This window comes from Dipodomys spectabilis, unplaced genomic scaffold (genome assembly GCF_019054845.1).
Source record: "Dipodomys spectabilis isolate Male_0828 unplaced genomic scaffold, ASM1905484v1 ptg000171l, whole genome shotgun sequence".
Classification (NCBI taxonomy): domain Eukaryota; kingdom Metazoa; phylum Chordata; class Mammalia; order Rodentia; family Heteromyidae; genus Dipodomys; species Dipodomys spectabilis.
Window position 1 is genome coordinate 83,519 of NW_024870848.1, and position 23,896 is coordinate 107,414.

Below are 23,896 nucleotides of genomic sequence, written 5' to 3' on the forward strand. Positions count from 1 at the left end.
CATCTCTACCTTCCTCAATTGCTGGTAGTGGTGTAAACTAACAGAAGGAATCCTGGTGCTACCAGGCAGCATGGAATGTGGGCGTGGCCACCATTCTTGTATCTCATTGGTCAGAAAGAACTATGAAAGAATGAGGGTGTGGCCAGAATCCTGTGATGCAAGCAGCATGGGCAGAGTCAAGAAATAGCAGCTCCACAAATAAAATTAAATTAAAAAAAAAAAAAGAAATAGCAGCTCCCCCAGCCCTTTTCCCAGGGAACAATGTCCAATTCAGTTGGATTCAAGAGGGTGACCTCATTTAGCTGGATGGTTTCACAGATTGTTGTGTATGTCTGTTTGTTCCCAGTCCCAGACCTTGTACTCAGGATATGAGCACAGTCTGTGAGCTGCTTTTGATCAAGGCTGGCCTTCCACACTAGAGCCACAGTGATTCTGGCTTTGTTGGCACTGAAGTTGGACTTTCTTGCCTAGGGTGACTTCGACTATGATCCTCCCATCACAGCCTTGTAAGTATCAAGGAGGACTGCTGAGAGCCACTGGTGCCTGCCTAATCATTGGTCTTGTTGATGTTCTTGGACAGACTGGTGAGTTCCCTATCCTCGGGTTTAAGTGGTGGGAGCTGTAGCCCACAGTTGAATCTTGGTCCTGCCACCACCAAATGGAAGGAGATCCTAAGCAACTTATTCTTGTCCATATGATTACCAATGGAATATGATGTATGTCATGATTGAAAGAGCAGTTCTTGAATGATTCTAGGATAAAATTATACATAATTATGTTATAGGACACTGATCGATGTTAGTTAATATTTTATGAGGCATTTAAACAATCACATTAATAAAATGGAGGAATAATGAAATACCTTAGAATTACTATACTATTACATACTATAAAGGTGTCATTTTTCTGCCAAGACTGGGACTGGAACTGGTCTTGTTAACTCTGTTGCACTGTGTGGGAAGGGGAAACTGGACTCCTAGAAGTCAAGAAATTCATGTCTATTCCTTAGGCCTGAAATAGATCCCCACCACTAGAAAACATCTTATTCATGTACAATTTACATATATGATTTATATTTATATACATATGTTGACTCCATATTGCATTCAGTGCAGTTATTTTATTTTTTGTTTTATTCATGTATTGACCATTTATTTTGAATATTATGGCACATAAAACATTGATTACATAAGATAGAGGTCTGCATATGTATTCCACTTCATACCTGATACCCAAGACTTTCACAGAAAAGGAAAACATGTGTCACCATCAAGTTCTTACTCCACAATTCATTTTTGGGGAGTGCTGGCATCTGACCTCACGGCCTACAAGCCTACAAGGCCCAATTCATGAATGGTTGAGTATCAGCACACCATCCTGGGGCAAATTGAGCTGACAGGCTGCTCCCAGGACCTGAGCTCAAGCCCCAGGGGTTAAAAAAATAAGAACAGATTGACATGCAGATGGAAGTACGCTAAAAATATGTGTTTTTACAGAGTATCAGAGATGTCTATACATTATTCAGTTATATAGACTACATTCCTACCAATTCCTGGGTATTAATCATGAGTCCATGTAATTAATGTTATTGTTTTCATCCTTATACTATTAATGAAATCAATTAGTGTCCTGAAATTATTGTGTTCTTGTAAGTAATAATATTCATTTTATGCTTCATAAATATTAAATAAAATCAATTAGCTTCCTGAAATGCTACTGTCTAATTTTATAGGAGCATCATTCTTGATCAACTCATTGAACCTTGACATTGATAATATTTGTTCTTCCTATGGATGGGAACCATTTTCTTAGTATCTCCTGCCATTGGTTAGTGTTAGGAGGGGGATTCGAAATCAGGGCCTATGTTGCCATGTGGGACTATGGCTTCCCAGATAGTCTGCCAGCCTTCAGCATTGCAAGGTGAAGTACCCTTTGCAACAGTGTCATTCAGACCCATGAGGTTCTCCATGCAAAGGAAGAAAACATAAAAAGGCCACATTTTTTCTGTGAATTGCTTTCCCTGAAAGACCTGGGGGTCTAGGATCCCAGAAGCAGCTGTAGATCTAGTGGCTGCACCCGGCCGAGGGTGATCGAAGCTGAGACAGAGTTGCCACAACCTGACTTCAAGCCCCGTACTGAGAAAAGTAAAATAAAAAATTTAGCTCCCTGACTTGCAATTCACACAGTTTATTCTTACAGGCTTTGGATTTGAACTCAGGATCTGGGTAAATCTGGAGCAATGTGGATGAAGGGGAAGATCACTGTACTTGAAGATAAGAAAGTCAGGCCTTTTCACTAGTTTTAAATTCAAGCCCCAGCCCTGGAAACATACTATTTATATATATTGTAAAGATAGGATTTATACTTACCTATAGATGTTCAGTCCATACATGTTAGGTGTGGTTGTTCCTTGAAATTTTTCTTTTATTCATTTATTTACCATTGATTGTACTATGATGAAACCCATTCCGTTTATTACATTGATGACATCCTATCACAGAGCATCTAGATTTGTAGAAATGTTCTCCACCATGCCAGGATTCTCAGGATCACCCAGGATATTCAGAGAAAAGGAAAACAAGTTTCACACTTGGCTTCTTACTCTACAACCCACTTGTTGGTAGTGCTGGTATCTGAACTCAGGGCCTAGTAGGACCATTTGTCCAATAAGTCAAGGTGAACACACCAACCTGTGAACTAAGGAGCTAGGCCATTCCCAGGATCTGACATTGATCCCCAAGTTGGTCCACTATAGTCATAAATTCAAAATTTAAACATACAATCTATATTGACATTCATGTGTCAACAGCATCTTGTGTTTAGTGAACTTCTCCTTATTTTATCTCTATTTCATGGAGGTATTGTGTATTTTACTAAATATGGTGACAGGTATAACTTTGCTGACATGGATGACAACCTGTTCCTATGGTTATAGGGTTGCCTATGAATTCCCTTTCTTGGTTGCGACTAAGGACTTTAACAGGAGAGGAAAACGTGTGCAACAACTGGCCTCTGACATCAGGATTAATTTTTTGTCAGTGCTGGGATTTGAACTCAGGTCTGGGTATCTCTGTTGCACTGTGGGGGAAGGGGAAGCTCACCATCCTTGAAGACTAGAATTTCAGGCCTGGTCTAGGGCCTGATTTGAAGCCCCAGCACTGGACAAAATCGCAAGCCTACCTTTTTTAAACATAGGATCTCTCTTTACCTACAGGAGTGGTATGCATCTTGCATTCAGTGTTGTTATTCTTTTTATTTTGTTTCTTATTCATTGATGTATTGTGCATTTTATTGAATATGGTGACAGATATAACTGTGCTGACATGGATGACAACCTATTCCCATGGCTATAGATTTGCTTATATAACATACTCCATCCTCAATGAGACCCAGGATATTCACAGAACAGGAAAACATATGCAACCTTGGTTTTCTCACATCAGAATGAATCTTTTGGCATTGCTGGAATTTGAACTCAAGGCCTATCAGGCCCAATTGGTGAATGGGTCATGTTTAGCACAGCAGCCTGTGAGCCTCTAAGGAGCTAGGCCATTCCTGGGACCCGAGATTGAGCCCTGGTGGGAGGGCAATATAGTCATAAATTCATAATTAAACAAAGGATCTATATTTCCAAACATGGGTGGGCTGCATCTTGCGTTTGGTGTAGTCATCCTGGCTGAGACCCAGAATTTGCGCAGCAAAGGAAGACAGGTGCAACGACTGGCTTCTCACATCAGGGTGAATTTTTGGCAGTGCTGGGATTTGAACTCGGGGCCTAGGTGGCTCAACTGCCCAATCGGTCCACATGATCACACCAGACTGTGAGCCACTAAGGAGATGGGCTCTTCCCAGGAACTGAGATAAAGCCACAGGGAGGCAAAAATAGTCCTCAATGCATCATTGAAACATGGGATGTATATTCACATCCGTGTTTGGACTGCATCGTGCATTGAGTGTACTTGTTGTGTTTATTTTGTATGCTATTCATGGATGTATTGTGTATTTTCTTACGTATATGATGACAGGTATAACTGGACTGACATGGATAACAACTTATTCCCATGACCAGAGGGTGGCCCATGCATTCTGCATCCTAGCTGAGACCCAAGACTTGCACAGGAAAGGAAAATAGATGCAACAATTGACTTCTGACACCAAGATGAATCTTTTGGGAGGGCTTGGATTTGAACTCGGGGCCTAGCAGGCACAATTGGTGAATGGGTCCACATGAGCACACCAGACTGTGAGCGACAAAGAGCTAGGCAGTTCCAGTACCTGAGTTTGAGCCCCACTGTGGGGAGAATAGGGAGCACAATAGTCATCCATTCATAAGCTGAAGGTAGAATGCAAATAAGTACATATTTGTATAGAGTAGGATTGTGGTGACCTGTGATGGAATCCAATCTGTGAGTACCTATTTTCTGATGCATCCATTTCATGTATATGATGATTATTGTCATGCTTCATCAACTCTTCTTTACAAATAATCTATACCCCATGAGTCTTATGTACCATTTCCTACTCACATCATGCATGAACTACTCATTCAAGGATGAGATCTTTCGCATGCCACGGCTCTTCCTAGGTCCAGAAACGAGTATCTCAGGATCTCCCGCCATTCCCTCATCCTAGGGGGACTGAATTCAAGCCTTAGTCCTGGAAAAGATACTTCTTATATACATTTTAATGATAGGATTTATACTTACGTTCAGATGTTCAGTCCATATTGTGCTTGGTGTGTTTATAAATTTTATTTCTCATTTTGTTCATTTATTTACCATTTATTTTTACTGACTCTGGTGACACCTCTACCATTTATTACATTGTTTACATCCTATCACATAGAATCTAGATTGTAGATGTGTTCTCCATCATGCTTGGCAATGTGAGGATCTGAACTCAGTGCCTAGCAGGCCCAATTCATGAATGGGTGAGATTGAGCATGGGAGCCTCTAGACAATGAAGCTGTCAAGTGGTTCCCAGGCACTGAGATCGACCCCCATGTTTGGCCAAAAGAGTGATACATGGATAGGCAGACGGTGGTATACAAATAAATATATATTGTTAAAGAGTGCCAGAGCCGTCTACCTATGATTGAATGACACCTACTACATTCCTACCAACTCTTAGGTATTTATTATACCACCATTGAAGGAATATTATTCTTTTTATGCTTAATAAACTATACGTTAATCAGCATTCTAGGACTATTGCATCCAATTTTAGACTAGACGGATGCATGAACTACTCATTCAATTGGTATTCCCATGCATAGGAATGAGTCTCTTGTGATCTGCCATTGGTGTCAGAACTGGGATTTGAATCCAGGGCTTATGTTGACAGGTTGGCTTATGGCTTCACTAATAGCTAACCAGAATCAGCAATGGCAGGTCAGGTCTACTTTGTAGCCATGTTATTCAGACCCAGGATGGTCACCATGCCCCCAAAAAATCGTAAAATGCCAGTCTTCTGCAGCTCAACACTTTTTGTGCTTTCCAGCTTTTTTTTCTTCCGGCAAGCCCTCTGGCCTAGGATCTCAGGATCGGCTATGGGTCTGGAGACTGCACCTCAGCCTAGGGAGATCCAAGCTGAGGAAGTATTTCCACGACCTGAGTTCAAGTCCCATGGATGGCTAATAAATAAATAAATAAATAAAAATATTAATTATTTAACTAAATAAAAAAAATAAAGCTCCCTGGTTTGGAATTTCTGCCAGTTTTCTTTCCTAGCCTGGGATTTGAACTCAGGGTGTTGGTAAATTTGTAGCAATGTGAGGTAAGAGTTGCCACAACTTGAGTTCAAACCCCGTGCCAACCACAAAAGAAAAACTAAGTCACTGACCTCATCAGGGTGAAGTAGTTGTGGAGATGGGAGGGAAGGGATGGTAGGAGAAAACAAAGAAGGAATCAACAATGCTCAATAGGAAAAGTACTCATTACCTTGCTCCTGTAACTGTAACCCCTCTGTAAAACACTTTTGCAATAAAAAAAGTACAAAAAAAGAGAAACGATGTCATTCTCAGAGAAGCACTTTAGAGGTAAGGAAAGGATGTCTGAATAGCTGTACAAATTCCACACTGCTTTATTTTAATGTTCAGTATGGAACTGAGTAAACATAACTGTTTCCATTAAAAAAAAGAAGTCACTATCTTGGAACTGGGGCCGGTATTTCTGCCACTGCTAGGATTTGGGATCACTGTCCAGGTAACTCTTTTATACCATGGGTGAAGGCGAAGCTCACTGTCCTTGAGGAAAAGAAATTCAGGCTAGAGTTCCCAGGGCCTGAATGAAGGCTATGCAATGGAAAAAATGTTTCTATACATGTTTAATATATGATATAGACTTACATATGTATGTTAATTTCATATTATGATTTTTATTATTGATTTTGTATTTTGTTCTTCTTTTATTCATTTATTGATTGATTATTGTATTTAGTATTATTATACACATAATATTTATTACAATTTGCATATCTATAATAAAATTCTATACAATAATTTAGGATATTGACTCATTTTTATTAATATTTTATTAAGTGTTGAAACATAATACATAATTAAATGGGAGCATTTGTCACAGTCTTCACATGTTTAGAGTCTCTCCCAAGTATGAACTTTATACAATCTTTGGACATCTTCCTATTGGGATTTCTTTAAATGATTTATAGTCAGAAACCTTTTCCTGAGAATAGGCAAGTAAGGGATAAAATTGTAAGAGTGGGGCTAGAAATGTGGCTTAGTGGTAAAGAGCTCGCTTAGCATGCATTAATGCCAGGGTTTAATCCTCAGTACCACATACTCAGAAAAAGCCAGAAGCTGTGGTGTGGCCTAAGTGGCTAATCTTGAGAAAAAGGAGCTCAGAGACAGTACCCAGGCCCTAAGATCAATCCCAAGGACTGCCAAAAACAATAGACGAAACGTCAGTGGCTCACACATGGAACTCTAGCTTCTCAGGAGGCTGAGACTTGAAAACCAAAGTTCAAAGACAGCCTAATCAAGGAAAGCCTGTTAGACTCTTATCTCCAGTGAACCATGAAAAGACCCCATGTGGCACTGTGGCTCAAGTGGTTGAGTGTTTGCCTTGACCTGAGGGTCTAAAGGACAGTGCCCAGGCTTGAGTTCAAGACACACAATTGGGAAAAAATGTGAGGGTTAATCAAGATACTTTTCCTATTTGCTAATTATGAGAACATCCTTTGGAAAATGAACACTGATGTATACCAGAATTGGAGTCAGAGCTTAAGGTTCAAGTGTAACACATCCATATGCCCAGCCTCTCAGACTCTATCATTTTAATCTTGTGACCTACAGGATTCTTAAATGTCCAATGTTGAAAGGCTTAATATGCTCCCCAAGCCCTTTGTGATAAGCAGTTGACTTTTATTGTCAAGGTCATCACAGTTCTGAACATAGGAGAACACCAGTATTTCAGGCCCGTCATCCTAGCTCAGGAGGCTGAGGTCTGAGGATCACAGGGTGAAGCCAGCCAGGGCAGAAAAGTCTATGACACTCTGACTTCCACTTCTGAAAGGTCGGATGTTCAAGAGCTTCCTGTGTTTCCCTTGGTGTTGAGAAGTACTTGGACTCTAAATGTTCTTAGAGTTCTTGAGCTATAGAAGCAAGAAAGAAACATTATTAATCCATACTTCAGGTTTGTTCAGCCCTATACTTCATGTTTGTTAGTTTCTTTCTTTCTTTTTTTATTATTGTAGGAGTTGATGTCTGGGCCTGGGAGCTGTTCTTGAGCTCTTCAGCTCAAGTCTTGTGCTCTACCACTTGAGCCAAAAGCCACTTCAGCTTTTCTGATGGCCCATTGGAGCTAAGTGTCTCAACGACTTTCCTGTCCAGGCTGGCTTTGAACTATGATCCTCAGATCTCATCCTCCTGAGTAGCTAGAATGACAGGCATGAGTGACAAGCACCTAGCTTCCACTTCAGGTTTCTTAGTAGTGAATTGGAGATAATAGGCTAATAGGACCTTTTGTGTCTGGGATAATTTGGAACCCAGATCCACAGATCTCAGCTCCCTGAGAAGGCAGGATGAGAGCAATCAGCTATAGACCCCTAGGCTGTGGCCTTTGCTGCAAGGGGGTCCATGGCTCCATGCGGTGGAGTGTTAGTCATGAGCCCAAGAGGTAAGGGTGAGAGCTTAGGCCCCTAGTTCAAGGTTCATTACTGAGAAAAAAACAAAACAAACAATTGTCTGTAGTGGACAACTCACTAGTCTTCAATAATACATAATTTTGTCCCTCCCATGGAGACATATCTGAGCCTCAATATTCTTGTCTGCATAATCATCTCAGTGGGGAGATCTTACAAAGACCCAATGAAAGAATGCACCTGGTGAAGGACACAGCACATGGCAGTCTTTGCATGACTCAGCACACAGCATCCTGTGAAAGAATCAGAACCCAGCACCAATGCAGGACTCAGCACCCTGCACCCTGTGAAGGACTCGGTACATAGCACCATGTGCAGGACTCAGCAGAGAGTACCCTATGGAGGACTCATCACATAGCTCTGTTCCACAAGCTGTCATTGGACTTAGGGTGCTCTAATCAATATCACCATTCTTTGAGGAACATTTCACAAACCACAAAAGTTCACACCTAAGTGTTTAGTGGGATGTTTTATTTGGGGGGGGGGGGCTTAGTCATGAAGCTTGAGCTTAAAGCTTGAGGATCTTATTGTTCTTATAACATTTGCACAAGGCTAGAACTCTACCACTTCGAGCCATATTTCAAAGAGTATAGCAGACTTCCCGCCAGGTTTTAAAGCCCCAGAGCGGCCAGGATATCGGGGGTACGCCAGGGTAAGCCAGGATGATGGGGGTACCCATGGAGCTGGGTTGCAGCAGTTTATATCTGGCTAAGTCAGGTGAGGTGGCAGCTGTCAGCACCAAACTCCTAGCTTGCTCTGTCGTGTGGTATTTGAAGTACTGTCCTTATATAGTTGCAGTTAGAACATAGTACCTCTTTTTGGCGGCAGTCCTGGGGCTTGAGTAAGGGCTTTGACACTGTCCCTAAGCATTTGTGCTCAAGGGTAGAACTCAATTGATTAAAACACAGCAGAACTTCCAGGTTTTCTGTTTATGTGGCACTGAAGAATCGAACCCATTGTTTCATGCTCATTAGGTGAGCACTTAACCACCGAGCCCCAGGAGTGAAGGAGATATAAATAGATAGAGATTGCTATATATAAGCATTATATACACAGAAAGATGTCTGTATATTATTATTTTATAGATATTACTATCAATTATTACTTATTAAATTATGTCTCCATTTAATGATGTGTCCCAGTTAATAATTAGTAAAGCATTAACTAAATTACTCAATATCCTATTATTGTTTATCACATATGTACATACATCCCTACACATAATTTCATATGTTATAGAATGAGACAGATGTCTATACATTATTAACTTATGCATCATGTGTTACTACCAATTATTAGATATTTATGTTTGCATGACATTTTTATTCTGGTAATACTTAATAAAATTTTAAACTTAATCCACATCCTATAGTTTTTGTTTCTAATTTTATCCTAGAATGATTCACTACTAATTCAGTCTGTTTTTCATTTATTGTAGTGACAACTCTTCCACCTATGACATTTTTTACATTTATGACATCCTATTACATAACATATAGATTTGCATCTGAATTATACATCTTACCTGTCACCGAGCACTTTCAAAGAAAAAGAAAACATGTGTCAGGCTCGGCTTCTCACTCCAAGATTACATTTTTTGGCAGTGGTGGGATCTAACTCAGGGCCTAGAAGGCTCGATTCATGAATGGCTGACTGTCAGCACAGCAGCCTCTAGCCAATTCAGCTGCCAGGCACTTCCCAGGCCCTGAAATCGAACTCCGTATGTTGACCCCATATTGTCCTTAGTGTACTTATTCATCTTATTTTTTGTTTTATTCATTTATTTACCATTTATTTTATTGACTGTTATTACACATGAAATATTTATTACAGTTATTACATAGGATATAGATTTGCCTATGTATGAAACTTCACACCTGATTCCCAGGACTTTCACAGAAAAGCAAAACATGTGTTGCCATGGGTTTCTTACTGCACGATTCAATTTTTGTTAGTGTTGGCATCTGAAGTTACAGCCTACAAGGCCCAATTCATGAATGGATGAGTGTCAGCATGCCAGCCTGACACATATTGAGCTGACAAGCATTTACAGAACTTGAGATCCAGCTCTAGGAGTTGACAAAATTAGAACAGATTGACATGCAGATGGCAGAACAAAAATAATTATTGATTTTTATAGAGTACCAGAGATGTCTATACATTATTCAGTTATATAGGCTACATTCCTATCAATTCTTGGGTATTTAGTATACCTCCATGTAATTAATAGTATTGTTTTCATCCTTAATTATTGATTAAATCAACCACTGTCCTGAAACTATTGTGTCCATGTAATTAATAGTATTCTTTGAATGTGTCAAAAATATTCATCAAAATCCATTAGCCTCCTAAAATCATTCTATTTATATAGTAGCAATCAGAAACAATTACTTCAACCTTGCCATTCATAATCTTCCATTGGTATTCCTATGAATAGGAACGAGACACTTAGGATCTCCCTCCATTGGTAGAGGTCAGGACCAGGCTTCAAACACAGGGCCTATATTGCCATGTTAGCCTATGGCTTCCCTGGTAGTCCGCTACCCTTCAGCAATGCCAAGTTACCAACATTCTTCAACCAGGTCATTCAGACGCAGGATGGTCACCTAGCAAAGAAAACAAATGTAAAACTGGTAGCCATCTGCAAGTTGCCAGTTTTTTTTTTCCTGTGTCGCATTAATTATTTTTTTTCTTGTCAGCCTCTGGGTCCCAGGAACTCAGATTCGGCTGTGGTTCCAGTGGCTGCACCCCAGCCTAGAGTGATCAAAGCTGAGGCAGAATTGCCATGAGCTGAATTCAAGCCCTGTGCTTGACAAAAGAAAAATACCTACCTACCTACCTACCTACCTACCTACCTACCTACCTACCTACCTACCTACCTACCTACCTACCGACCTACCTACCTACCTACCGACCTACCTACCTCCCTACATACATACAAAAATTATGAGGCTCCTTGGCTTGGAATTCGTGCCATTTTTTCTGCCAGGCCTGAGATTTGAACTCAGGGTCTGGGTAAATCTGCAGCACTGTGGGGGATGGAGAAGATCACCATTCTGGAAGATAAGAAAGTCAGGCCTGTTTCTAGGGCCTGAATTCAAGTCCTAGCACTCGAAAAAATAATATTCGTATATATTTTAAGTACATGAATTTTATTGACCTACACATTTTTACTGCATATTGCAGTTAGTGTATTCATTTTATTTTGTGTTTTGTTTCTTATATATTTTAGTGAATATGATTACACATAAAATATTTTTTGCATCCTATTACATAAGACATAGATTTGCCTATGCATTCTACATCATTCCTGAGTCCCAGGAATTTCACCAATAAAGAAACCAAGTGGGACAATTGGCTTTCCACCAGGATTAAGTTTTTGGAAGTTCTGTGAATTGAACTCAGGGCCTAGCAGGCCCACTTCATGAGTGTGTAAATGTTAGCACACCAGTCTGATGCAAGAGAAGTTGGCAGGCAAATTTGAGGACCTGAGATCAAGCCCTAGGAATGACCAATATATAAACAGATAGATGATTAGACTGCGGTGTGTGTGTGTGTGTGTGTGTGTGTGTGTGTGTGTGTGTGTGTGTATGTGTGAGTGTGTGTGTTGTGAGCTGCTTTCAATCAGGGCTATCCCTCTACCACTGGAGCTACACAGCTTTACTTCTGACTTTGTTGGCACTGAAGTTGGAGAGGGATTTCAAGGACTTTCCTGCCTAGTGTGAATTTGACTATGATCCTCTTATCACAGCCTTGTAAACATCAATAAGGACTGCTGAGAGCCACTGGTGCCTGCCTAATCATTGGTCTTGCAATTCTTGGACAGACCAGTGAGTTCCCTATCCTTGAGTTAAAATGGTGGGAGCTGGAGCCCACAATTAGAATCTTGGTCCTGCCACCTCCAAATGGAAAGAGATTCTTAGAAACACATTCCTATGTATATGAATACCAATGCAACATTATGTATGTTATGATTGAATGGGCAGCTCTTAAATAATTCTATGATAAAATTATACACAATTATATTATAGGACACTGATCGATTTTAATCAATACTTTATGAAGCATTTAAACAATCACGTTCATTAAATGGAGGCATAATGAAATACCTAAGAATTGGGCATCACATAGTATAAAGGTGCCATTTTTTCTGCTAGGACTGGGATTGGAACTCATGGTCTGGGTAACTCTGTTGCACTGTTTTGAAAGGGGAAGCTAGCCTTCTTGAAGCCAAGAAATTCTTGTCTGTTCCTTACGTCTGAAATCTATCCTCAGTACTAGAATACATCCTATTTGTGTACATTTTAAGTATATGATTTATATTTACATACATAGGTTGACTCCATATTGCATTCAGTGTAGTTATTAATTTTATTTTTGTTTTATTCATGTGTTTGTGGGGCACATGGGCAGCAATGATGGTGCTGAGAGGAAGTTGAGTGGGCACAGTCCAATTGTTTACCTTAAAATCTGATTGGATATAGCTTAGGTGCATGATAAGGTGTGACCTTTACAGTGATTGGTTGGTTCCTTTCCCTCCCCTTCCATGCCTCACAATTTTTTCCCTTTAAATGGTGCTTGCTGTGTGGTAATAAATGAGTTCTTGCTTGACTTGACTCCCCACTGTGTCTGAATGACTCCCCGCCTAAGGGAGACTGGGGAATGGCCAGTGGCACACTTACCTTTCCTTGGGCCCCATCCACCTTTCGGGGGCAAACAAAGACCCAACATGTATTGACTGTTTATTTTATTGACTAATATGGCACATAGAACATTGGTTACATTGATTAAATAGGATATAGATCTGTATATGTATTCTACTTATACCTGACACCCAGGAATTTCACAGAAAAGGAAAACATGTGTCACCATCAGTTTCTTACTTCATGATTCATTGTTTGGGCATGATGGCATCTGAACTCAAGGCCTACAGGGCCAAATTCATGAATGTGTGTGTGTCAGCATGCCATCCGGGAACAAATTGAGTTGATAGACAGTTCCCAGGATCTGAGATCGAGTACCAGTGGTTGACAAAATAAGAACAGATTGACACACAGATTGTAATACACTAATAAATACATATACATTTACAGAGTGCCAGAGATGTCTATCCATTGTTCACTTATATGTACTACATTCCTACCAATTCTTGGGTATTTATTATGCCTCCATGTAATTAATATTATTTTTTAATTTTTTTATTTTTTTATTGTGAAAATAATGTATAGAGGGTTAAAATTACATGGGCAAGATAATAAGTACATTTTTTATCAAGCATTGTAGCCTCCTCCTTTGTTTCCTCTTCCCATCCCTTCCCATCCTCCCCTCTGCCCCCCCACCCCATCCTCCCTGCGCCTTTATCCCCCACCCCCCCACGCACCAAAGTTGTAATGTTCGTTTTCGACATTACGACTTGTACATCTCTTTTTTGCAATGGGTCCATCTGTATTCCTATTTAAACGATTTGTTTTTCTCCTTCCCCTCCACAAATTATACTGACATCAAGTACAGTGAAAGCAGGGGTAATACTGTGGGGGAGGGACATACAAAGCAACAAAGAAACAATCTTATGAATGTGTTAGAAACAATCGCATGAAAGAAAAAAAACATTTGAGTACATATCTTAGGGTTCATTTCCCTAATATCACCTTATCTGACCTTTTCTGCTTTACTCAGACATATACTAGTAATTGCAAATAAGGGAAACCATGGGATAGCGTACTAGCCTTGAGCTGATGAGCACCCAGGCCCAGAATAAATAAATAAATGTTATTATTTTTATCTTTAATAAAGTATTAAGTAAATCAGTGTCCTGAAATTATTGCGTCCCGGTGAGAAATAATATTCTTTTAATGTTTCATAAGATATTAAATAAAATCAATCAGCCGACTGAAATCATGAAGTCTAATTGTGTACAAGTATCATTCATGAGCATGTCATTCAATTGTGACAGTGATAATATTGCATCATTATTCCTGTGGATGGGAACGAATTTCTTAGGATCTCCCACCATCTGGAAGTGGCATGACTGTATTTGAACTGTAGGCCTATGTTGCTGTGCGGGACTATGGCTTCTCCAATAGCCCTCAATTAAAAAAAATATTTAGCTCCCTGGTTTGCAATTCATGACATCTTTTTCTGCCAGGCCTGGGATTTGAACTCAAGGTCTGGGTAAATATGCAGCACCGTGACAGAAGGGAATCTGAACATGCTTGAAGACAAAAGTCAGGACTGTTCCCTAAGTCTGAATTCAAGCCTCAGGGCTGGAAAACATACTCCTTATATCCATTTTAAAGATAGGATTTATACTTCCATACAGCTAGGCAGACCATATTTTGTTGGGTGTGGTTATTCATATTATTTCTTGTTTTATTCATTTATTTACCATTTATTTCATTAATTTTGATGACCCCTCTACCATTTATTACATTGTTTACATCCCATCACAGCATCCAGATTTGTAAATATGTTCTCCATCATGCCTGAAACTCAGGACTCTCACAGAAAAGGAAAATATGTGTCACACTTGGCTTCTTACTCCAACATTAAATTTTTGGCAGTGCTGGGATGTGAACTCAGGGTTTAGCAAGCCCAATTCATGAACGGATGAGTGTGAGCATGGCAGCCTCTAGCCAATGAAGCTGTCAGGTGGTTCCCAGGTGCTGAGATCCAGCTCCAGGTTTGGCCAAAACAGTGATACATGGATAGGCAAAGGGGGTATACAAATAAACATATATTATTAAGGAGTGCCAGAGCCATCTATCTATGTTGGAATGACACCTAAGACATTCCTGCCAACTCTTAGGCATTGATTATACCGCCATTGAAGGAATATTATTCTTTTCATGCATAATAACCTATTAATTAAGATCAATCAGCGTCCTAGGATTATTGCATCCAATTTTAGACTAGACCAAAACATGAACTACTCTTTCAATTGGTATTCCTATGAGTAGGAATGAGTCCCTTGTGATCTCCTGCCATTGGTAGGTGTCAGTACTGGGATTTGAACCCAGGGCCTAGGTTCACAGGTTGGCCTATGGATTCCCTGATAGCATGCTAGCCTTCAGATATGACAGGTCAGGTCCACTTTGCAGCCATGTTATTCAGACCCAGGATGGCCACTGTGCAAAGAAAAAAACAGAAAACCCTAAGCCCTCTGCAGCTTGCCACTTTTTGTGCTATGCTACGTTTTTTTTTCTTACTGAAAGCCCTCTGGGCCTAGGATCCCTAGATTGGCTATGGGTCGGAGGATGCCCCACCCTAGGGTGACTGAAGCTGAGGCAGAGTTGCCATGACCTGAGTTCAAGCCCCATGTTGGCAAAATACAGAATAAATAAAAATATTAATTAATTATTTAACTGAATTAAAAAAGAAATAAAGCTCCCTTGTTTTGAATTTCTACCAGTTTTCTTTCCTAGCCTGGGATTTGAACTCAGGGTCTTGGTAAATATGTACCAATGTGAGGGAAAGTGCATATTTTCCACTACATGAGTTCAAACCCCATGCAAATCCAAAAATAAAAATTAAGTCACTGAGCTTGGCAGGGGGAGTAGTTGTGGAGTTGGGACGAAAGGAATGGTAGGGGGAAAAAAAAGGAGGAGGCAACAATGCTCAATAGGAAATGTATTCATTACCATACTCATTTAACTGTAACCCCTCTGTACAACATTTTTACAATAAAATAATGAAAGAAAGTAGTGCTCAGACAAGCATTTTGGGGTTAAGAGAAAGGTGTCTGATAGATGTGCAAAATTCTACACTGCTTTTTTTTTTTAATGTTCAATACGTAACTGAATAAACATAACTACTTCCATTAAAAAAATTAAGCCACTGTCTTGGAACTGGGGCCAGTATTTCCATCATTGCTGGGATTTGATCTCACCATCAAGGTAACTATTTTGCATCATGGGTGAAGGCAAAGCTCACTGTCCTTGAGGATAAGAAATTCAGGCTAGAGTTGCCAGCTTCTGAATGAAGGCCCTGCAATGGAAAAATATTTCTATATAGGTGTAATATATGATATAAATTTACATATGTATGTTTATTACAAATTATAATTTTTATTATTGATTTTGTATTTATTTTATTTTTTACTTTTCATTTACTTATTGTTTATTGTATTTTGTATTATTATACACATAATATTTAGTACATGTTGTACATCTATTATTAATTTATACACAATAATTTAGGATATTGACTCGTTTTTCATTAATATTTTATTAAGTGTTGAAACATGATACATAATTAAATGGAAGCATTTGTGACAATCTTCACATGTTTAGGCTCTCTCCCAAGTATGAACTTTGTCTTCTTTATCTTTAGAACATTCCTATAAGAATTTCTTTAGATGATTTTTACTCAGAAGCCTTTTCTTGGGGATAGTCAAGTGGAGGGATAAAATTGTAAGGGTGGGGCTAGAAATGTAGCTTAGTGGTAGAGAGCTGGCTCAGCATGCATGAATGGTAAGGTTTGAATCCTCAGTGACACAGACTCAGAAAAAGCCAGAAGCTGTGGAGTGGCTCAAGTGGTACAGTGCTAGGCTTGAGAAAAAGGAGCTCAGAGACAGTGCCCAGGCCCTTAGTTCAAGCCACAGGTCTGGCAAAAACAGCAGGCCAGTTGCCTGTATCTCACAACAGGAACCTTAACTTCTCAGGAGGCTGAGATCTGAAGATCACAGTTCAAAGACAGCCTAGGCAAGGAAAACCTGTTAGACTCTTATCTCCAATGAACCACAAAAAGACCACATGTGGTGCTGTGGGTCAAGTGGTAGAGTATTCGCCTTGAGCTGAAGGGCTCAGCGACAGAGCCCAGGCTTGAGTTTGAGACACAAAACTGGAAAAAAGTGAGGGTTAAGCAAATTACTTTTCCTATTTGTTAATTAGGAAAACATTCTCTGGAAAAATGAATGTTCATGTACACCAGAATTGGAGTTAGAGCTCAAGGTTCAAGGGCTATGCATATAGCCCATCTATATGCATAGCCTCTCAGACTCTAGCATTATAAACTTGTGTCTGAAAGGTCCAATGTTGAAAGGCCTAATATGCTGCCCTTGACTTGTAATGCCAATGTTATTACAGTTCTGAACCTAGCAGAGCACCAGTAGCACATGCCCATCACCCTAGCTCAGGAGGCTGAAGTCTGAGGATCACAGGATGAAGCCAGCCAGGGCTGGAACGTCTATGACACTCTGACTTCTATTGCTGACAGGTCAGATGTTCAAGAGCTTCCTGTGTTTCCCTTGGTAATGAGAAGTTACTTACACTCTAAATGTTCTTAGAGTTCTTGAGGTATAAAAGCAGGCAAGAAAAATCATGGACCAATCCTGGGTTCACATGAAGTTCTCAGCTTCTAAGCCCTAGCCCTGTTAGCAGGAAGAAATCGAGTGTAACAATATTTGAAGGCAGAAAATAGTTTCAAAAGCAAGACTAGGCAAAGAGACCTAGGCCTACAGGATTAGGAGGCAGAATTTACTCAAGCAACAGGTAAGCGAGCTGCAAAACCACTTCATTCATTCCAGACACGGCCACCAATGAGGGGTAACCTGAAACATTTGTCAGAGTTACACAAGGATCAGGCTTTTCTCTTCCTCTTCAAACAATGACTAATTAACCTTCCTCCCTGAGGTGAAGGGAACCCCAGGCTACCTTTAGGTTAACAATAAAGAGTCTTGCACTTTGGTCTTAGGGAGTGGGGTTTTTTTTATTGTGAAAATACTGTACAGAGGGGTTACAATTACATGGGCAAGATAGTGAGTACATTACTTATCAAACATTGTAGTCACCTCCTTTTTTTACCCTTCCCATCCCTTCCCATCCTCCCACCCCCCCACCGAATCCTCTCCCCCCAAGTTGTAAAGTTCGTTTTCGACATGACAACTTGTACTTCTCATGGTTACAACAGGTCCACCTGTATCCTTATTTAAACGACTTGTTTTTCCCCTTCCCCTCCACAAATTATACCGACATAAAATACAGTGAAAGCAAGGGTTATACTGTGGGGGAGGGACATACAAAGCAACAAAGAAATAGTCTTATAATTGTGTTAGAAACAAATGCATGAAAAAAAAACATTTAAAATACATATCTTAGGGTTCATTTTCCTAACATCACCTTATCTTACCTTTTCTGCTTGACTCATACGTATACTATATATTGCAAATAAGGGAAATCATGGGACCTATGGTTTTTGGGCCTGGCTTACTTCACTTAATATAATTTTTTCCAAGTCTTTCCATTTCCTAACAAATGGGGCAATGTCATTTTTTCTGCTGGAGGCATAGAATTCCAATGTGTATATGTACCCCATTTTCTTGATCCATTCATCTACTGAGGGACATCTGGGTTGGTTCCAGATCCTAGCTATGGTAAATAATGCTGCTATATGCTGATATAAAGTGGATACAAATAGGGAAAGAAGAAATAAAACTCTCCCTCTTTGCAGATGACATGATCTTGTATTTAAAGAATCCCATAGGCTCCACTCCCAAATTAATCAAGCTGATTCAAAACTTTGGCAAAGTAGCAGGGTATAAAATTAACCCCCCATAATCAATGGCTTTTCTGTATGCCAACAATGAGAAAAGTGGGGCTGAAATTAGGAAAGCAACTCCATTTGTAATAGCCCCACAAAAAATAAAATACCTAGGAATTAACTTAATCAAAGAAGTGAAGGACCTCTATGATGAAAACTTCAAAATCTTGAAAAAGGAAATCAAAACAGAGCTTAGAAAATGGGAAAAAACTCCCATGCTTTTGGATTGGATCAAAACAACTTGGTACTGGCACAAGAACAGACCTCAGGACCAATGGAATAGAATTGAAAACCTAGAAATGAACCTATAGACCTATGACCATCTAATCTTTGATAAGGGAGCTAAAAAACTAGAATGGAAGAAAGACAGCTTCTTCAGTAAATGGTGTTGGCAAAATTGGTTAACTACTTGTAGAAAACTAAAGCTAGATCCTTATATATCACCCTGCACCAGAATTAACTCCAAATGGATCAAAGACCTTGGCGTCAAAGCAGACACTCAGCAACATTGCAGGATGGAATAGGATGGAATAGGAGAAACCCTAGGTTTCCTTGGTGCAGGCCAAAATTTTCTTAATAGAGACCTGGAAACACAACAAATCAAAGAAAGCTTGGACAAATGGGATTGCATGAAGTTCCAGATCTTCTGCATGGCAAAGTACATAGCTAGCAAGATCAATAGAAAGCCCACGGATTGGGAGAAGATCTTCACTAGCCATACAATTGACAAGGGTCTCATATCGAAAATATACTTGGAACTCAAAAAATCAAATCCCCCAACAACAAATCCTCAAAGAAACAACTGCACAATAAATAAGTGGGCTCATGACTTAAAGAGAAACTTCTCTGAAGAAGAAAGAAGGATGGCCAATAGACACATGAAGAAATGCTCAACCTCCCTAGCCATAAAAGAAATGCAAATCAAAACAACATTGAGATACCACCTCACCCCAGTTAGAAAGTCAAAAATCAAGAACTCTAATAACAACAGATGCTAGAGGGGATGTGGACAGAAGGGAACCTTACTTCATTGTTGGTGGGAGTGTAAACTTGTTCAACCACTTTGGAAAGTAGTACGGAGGTTCCTCAAAAGACTCCACATATAGCTCCCCTATGACCCAACAGTCCCACTTTTGGGCATTTACCCAAATGTTTACAAACAAGACCACACTAAAGCTACCAGCACAACTATGTTTATTGCAGTATTATTTACCATAGCTAAGATCAGGAGTGGGTTTTTGACTCTCCATTTGTCAGATTTGAAGGCCCTTCTACCTTTGCCAGTCCATTCTCCTTCCTTCATTCTCCACATCATTAAGGCAAATCCCCCAGTCCAAGGAGAGTCAGAGCCCTTTCTCTTCTGGCTCCAAGCACCTGAGTTAGAAACTGGCTCTGCCCTCTTGACTCTGGGGCCCTCGGCTGCCTGAGAAGTGGGAAAGATACAGTCTTTCTGTTCTGTGGTTGTGTGAAGGCCATGTTGGTGGCCTGGCACACTGCAGAAGACCTCATGACTGGGTAGTGTTCCCTTCTTTCCGCCTGACATCCAAGTCTAACTCTGGATTTTTCTTGAATGTGCTACTGAGGAATCAAACCCAGGGCTTCTTGCATGCTAGACAAGCACTCTCTCACTAATCCACATTCCCAGCCCCTTCATCTTTTTCTTAATGGTAGATTATTTCTTAATAAAATGCTACCATTTTATGTCCTCAATTTTAATTTTCTGAATACTGGTTGCTTCTAAGAAACCTAATTTTCTCTTCCCCTGCCTGGTTTGTGCCTGTTCCTGCATTGGCCTCATAATAAAATGTAAATAAAGGCTGCTGAGGGTGACCTGCTTTAGGCAGATGGCTGCACAGATTGTTGTGTATTTCTGTTTGTTGCCACTCCTGGACCTTGAACTCAGGATCTGGGCACAGTCAATGAGCTGCTTTATTGAAGGCTAGCCCTCCAACACTGGAGTCATATGGCTATACTTCTGGCTTTGTTGCTCCTGAAGTTGGACTAAAGGACTTTTCTGCCTAGAGTGACTTTGACCATGATCCTCCTATCACAACCTTATAAGTATCAAGTGGACTTTTGAGAGCCACTGGTGCCTGCCTAATCATTGGTCTTGTTGTTATTTTTGAACACACCAGTGAGTTCCCTATCCTCGGGTGGGATCTGGAGCCCACAGTTTGAATCCTGTTCCTGCCACCTCCCAATGGCAGGAGATCCTAAGAAATTCATTCCTATCCATATGAATACCAATGGAATGTGATGTATGTCATGATTGAATGGGAAGTTCATAAATGATTCTAGGATAAAATTGTAAACAATTAGATTATAATACACTGATCAATTTTAATGATTACTTTATGAAACATTTAAACAATCACATTCATTAAATGGAGGCATAATGAAATACCTCAGAACTGGGTGTCACATGTATAGAGATGCCATTTTTTTCTGCCAGGACATTCCTTAGTTAATTTTTATATCCCATTTTCTGAATGTAATTTGGTATATGAAACTAGGATATATTATAAATCAATTATTCAAACAGTTTTATCAGAAATGTTTATAGTGAAATATAGAGATAAATCCAAATTATATATATTTTGAAGACAGTGCTTGCTTAGTCCTCTTCTCATATTCCCCATTCCTTCATGAGAATAATACACATTGTAAGGTAATGCATAGAATGTTTTGATGAGATAGATGGACTTTAAACCAGTGAGTTACTCTATGCTGCATTTTGTTTATTTTATATCCAGAAAAGCTAAATTCTTACTTTATCGTTTTCCTTAGGCTTTATACTCAGATTTAATCTCTGATGTGTGACAAATAAAGATATAAACATTTTTTAACTGTGGATAAATTTAGGATGAGGAATCTAGGTACAATGTAACTCATGCAGATAGGCCTTATAAGTCATGAGACCCTGGTATCAAAATGTTAACCAATGCTTACTGGTGTCATGCTTATGAGATTTTTTGTATTATAAACAGTGGTTATTAGAATGTTTTTGGAATCAAAATCATTTCATGGGTTAGGAACAGAAGAGAGACATTAAACACAGAACAAAATTTAAGGACGCATTCAAAATTAGTTACCAAGGTCTACATCATGTAACACAATATTTTGAAAATGCAAACTAAAGGGAATAATTTATGAAAAACATCAACATTTACAATAAATACAGAATCACTATGACTGATTTTTCTCTTATCCCAGTTGCAATATGGATTACATAATGACTTTTCTCGTGATATGTTTAGTTAAGTCTTGATATTTAGTTGGAGAAGTTATATTCTTTCATATATTCATTTGTCCGATCAAAGAGGAAATGAATTTCATGTCTGACTCAACATCCAAAATAATGTTACAGATGTATCCTGCTACTTTGCCAAAGTTTCAAATCAGCTTGAGTAACTGGGGTCTTTTTTTGGATCTAAATAAATAGGTATGCAATTTTGTCAGTACTAGAAAGATTTTGACCACCATTTGTTAAGCTATTATTTTCCAGGAACTACTTCTCTCTTTTCATGAGATTTTTAATATCATTTATATCATGTGTTAATGTTCTCCTTTAGATTACCCACATTCAATCTTCTACAAAGTGTAATTTGGAATAGTTTAAAGTATATAATACACTCTTGTACACTGCTGAGATTCTATTAGTTGCATACTTTTTGTTGCTAAATCAGTAGGAATTAGTTCTCAATTTGGATAATATTGGACTTATTCATTGCTTTTCTGAATTTTTTAAGTATGCCTTGATTTTGTTATTTTATTCTTTTAAATATGTGCAGATCTCACTTCGAAAACAGTCACATTCGTTTTAAACAATTTGATCCATTCAAGGGGTTTCCTACATTAGGTTGATCTAGATGTATTTAATTACAAATTAACACAACCATATTTCAGAGACACAGTTTTTTTATGGCTCTACTCCAAGTTAACATGTATTTGAGGTTTTTGTGCTTAAAAATACTGGGCAGAACATGTTTTTGTTCCTGGCAGAGTTCTACTTTTTTAGTTGTTTTTCCAGTTGTGGTGACTTCAACATATGTGTATTTTAATTCAATTGTTTTGTGTCAATGTTTTGTTTTTTATAACAGAAATTACAAAAATAGTCAGTGATTTAGAACTTTTCCAAATAGATTCTAAGAGAGACACTTGAAATTTTGTGAAAACTGGGAATGGGCAGGTCTTCATAATGGAGGGGATAGCAGAATAACAGACATTGTTTGACATGATTTTATTTTTTTCACCTTTTTTTAAAAATTTTACTTTATTTTATTTTATTTGTGAACATACTGTACAGAGGGGTTACAATTACATTGGCAGGATAATGCATACATTTCTTACAAAGCATTGCAGCCTCCTCCTTTGTTTACCCTTCACATCCCTTCACAGCATCCCTCCACCAAATCCATCCCTCCCCAACCCCCACACCCACACCAACCTTGTAAAGCTCATTTTCGACATGACAAGTTGTACTTCTCATTGTTGCAACAGGTCCACCTGTATCTTTAAACAACTTTTTTTTTCCCCATCTCCTCCACAAGTTATAATGACATCAAATATAGTGAAAGCAGGGGTTATACTGTGGGGGAGGGACATAAAAAGCAACAAAGAAATAATCTTATAAATGCGTTAGAAACACATGCATGAAAGAAAAAAAACATTAAAATACATATCTAAGGGTTCATTTTCCTAACATCACATTATCTGACCTTTTCCGCTTGACTCATACATATACTAGATATTTCAAATAAGGGTAACCATGGGACCTATGTTTATCTGGGCCTGACTTACTTCACTTAATATTATTTTTTCCAAGTTTTTCCATTTCCTAACAAATGGGGTATGGCATTCTTTCTGATGGAGGCAGAAAATTCCATTGTGTATATATACAACATTTTCTTGATCCATTCATCTACTTAGGGGCATCTGGGTTGGTTCCATATCTTAGCTTTGGTAAATAATGCTGCAATAAACATAGTTGTGCTGGTAGCTTTAGTGTGGTCTTGTTTGTAAACATTTGGATAAATGCCTAAAAGTGGGATTGCTGGGTCATAGGGGAGCTTTATGTGAAGTCTTTTGAGGAACTTCCATACTGCTTTCCAAAGTGGTTGAACAAGTTTACATTCCCACCAACAATGAAGTAAGGTTCCCTTCTGTCCACATCCCCTCCAGCATCTGTTGTTGGTTCCCT